This window comes from Jaculus jaculus, chromosome 2, assembly GCF_020740685.1.
Source record: "Jaculus jaculus isolate mJacJac1 chromosome 2, mJacJac1.mat.Y.cur, whole genome shotgun sequence".
In the NCBI taxonomy this organism is placed as follows: Eukaryota; Metazoa; Chordata; class Mammalia; order Rodentia; family Dipodidae; genus Jaculus; species Jaculus jaculus.
Window position 1 is genome coordinate 192,951,888 of NC_059103.1, and position 2,518 is coordinate 192,954,405.

The window sequence follows — 2,518 nt, forward strand, 5'->3', positions numbered from 1 at the left end:
TAGGGTTAATTTAGGCTTCATCACAGCAAGTGCCAACTGCTGCCTATTTCTAAGGCAAGTCTGACAGGATCAAGATTTCTGGAGAGGCGATAAAGGACATGTTCTAAGACCTTGATCTATCTCTGCAGAACCTTAACGAAAATGGAGAGACCAAGATAGAGGGTCACAGTCTTTAAGAATTGGGGGAGAGAGCAGCCAGGGTCTGAACCCCTTCTCCTCTGGAGGCAAGACGCTTTTTCCTCCACTCAAGCCCAGGCACAGATACTTCAAAGGGCCTTCTGTGTGTCCTCCAGACATGGGGCTTCAGGAGATCAGCGTATGGCTCCCTGCAAAGTCTGTAAAGGGCAGGTGATGGTAGCTGGCTGGTCACAATGAGTCACAGGGTAGAATGCACAGGGTGGCTTGCTTTTCAAGTTTCACAGGACAATGGAACATGACCGGCCCTCATGAGCCAGAACTGTCCTAAGACGTGTGTTGCCATATGCCAGGGGGATGGGGCAGAAGTGATGGTGGATCAACAGAAGAGACATATGCTCTGGGTCACAAGTAAACTGCAGGTGTCCCACCTGAACAGAAGAGAAAGATATTACAAGACACTCTTTGAAGTCACTGTTAAGAGTGAAATAGCCGTCAGCCATAAATGATAGACCACCACCTGTGGAGTAAGTCTTTCCTGCCCTCACCAATTCTGGAGAGAATGCACAAATCCCTAAGCAAAGAAATCTGAGCCAGTTATGGTGGCATACACCTTTTAATCCCAGCACTTGGGAGGCAGAGGTAGGAGGATCGCTCAGAGTTCAAGGTCACCCTGAGACTACATAGTGAATTCTGGATCAGCCTGGACTAGAGTGAGACCCTACCTCAAAAAAACAAAAAGAGGAAAGAAATCTGAGACCCAAGATCGTACTGACCCCTTCTCATAGCAGGAGCTGGCCCAATACAACAGAAATGAGAGGGAGATCAAACCAGAATGGAGAGGATGGGACAATCCCATGAATGGGGTGATAGCTACTAAATGCAATCAGTTTATTATTTAAAAAAATTATTTATCTGCAGAGAGACAGAGAGTAGTAACACCAGAGCATCTTGCTGCTTCCAAAAAAAAAAAAAAATACTCCAGATGCATGCACCACTTTGTGCATCTGCTTTATCTGGGTACTGGGGAATTGAAACCAGACCAGCAGGCTTTGAAAGAAAGCACTTTTAACATTTAGCCATCTCTCCAGCCCTGAAGTCTGGGTTTATGGACCAAGAGACTAGGTGCTTTGTTTTCAGCTAGACATGGTAGAAGACATTATTGACTTATCCCTCATTTTTCAAGAAGCGGGATTTACAGTGACTGAGCACGGGCTGGGGAGATGGCTCAATGGATAGAGCGTTTGCTGTACAACATGAATACCTGAGTTTGGATCCCTCAGAATTCACATTAAAGCCAGACACTATAGCTGACATCTGTAACCCCTAACATACCTACAGAAAGAAGAGAGGCAGAGACAGAACAGTCCAGAAGCTTGCAGGCCAACTAGCCTGGCGAACTCCTCAGTAAAACACTGGTAACAAGAGAGCCCGCCTCAAACAAGGGGGAAGGCACGAACTCACACCCAAAGTTGTCTCTGACCATAGCAGCATATGTGTGCTACACGTACATACATGAACACACACACACCAAAAAATGAATGAAGTAAAATATAACAGAACAAGCTAAATAGGACCATGGAAAAGCAAAAACGGACAGCGCCTTCTGTTGCATTGCACAAGTCTCTGCTTGTTCAATATGATGGCAAAATACACACAATTTCAAAAATTGAGACCATATTCTCTGTGGTATTCAAATATTTCCTTTTTTCTCAAAGAATAATACATCATCAAATTTTTCTGCTAAAAGAAAATATTCATCTACAAGTTAACATACCACCATCTGGAAATGCTGTAATTTATTTGCTCAATATCTTTTCCAATGTTTGCTCTTACAAATCATGCTGAAATCAAATATCCTATGCATAAATCTTTGTATACATATTTGATTCCTTTCTAAGGATAAATTCCAAGAGAGGGAATTTGCTAGATTAACTGAGAGAAGTCTTTTTAGAGCTTTCTATTTCTATCATCAAAGAGACCTAAGAAACACATTTTGGCTGAGTCAGGCTAAGTTGTCCAGAAAAGTCCTACAGAGACAGAGGCATCCCACCAACTGCACAGCACTGCTAAGGGACAGGAAGACGCCTCATATGACTATGAAAGAGGCTTTTCCCAAGCACAGCAATTTAAAAGGAGGTCTGGAGAGATGGCTTAAGCACTTGCCTGTGAAGCCTAAGGACCCCAGTTCGAGGCTCGATTCTCCAGGACCCTCATTAGCCAGATGCACAAGGGGCACATGCATCTGGAGTTCGTTTGCAGTGGCTGGAGGCCCTGGTGCGCCCATTCTCTCTCCCCCCTCCCCACCACCTCTTTCTCCATCTGTCACTTTCAAATAAGTAAATAAAAATAAACAAAAAAATTTTTAAAGGAGCAAGAATCA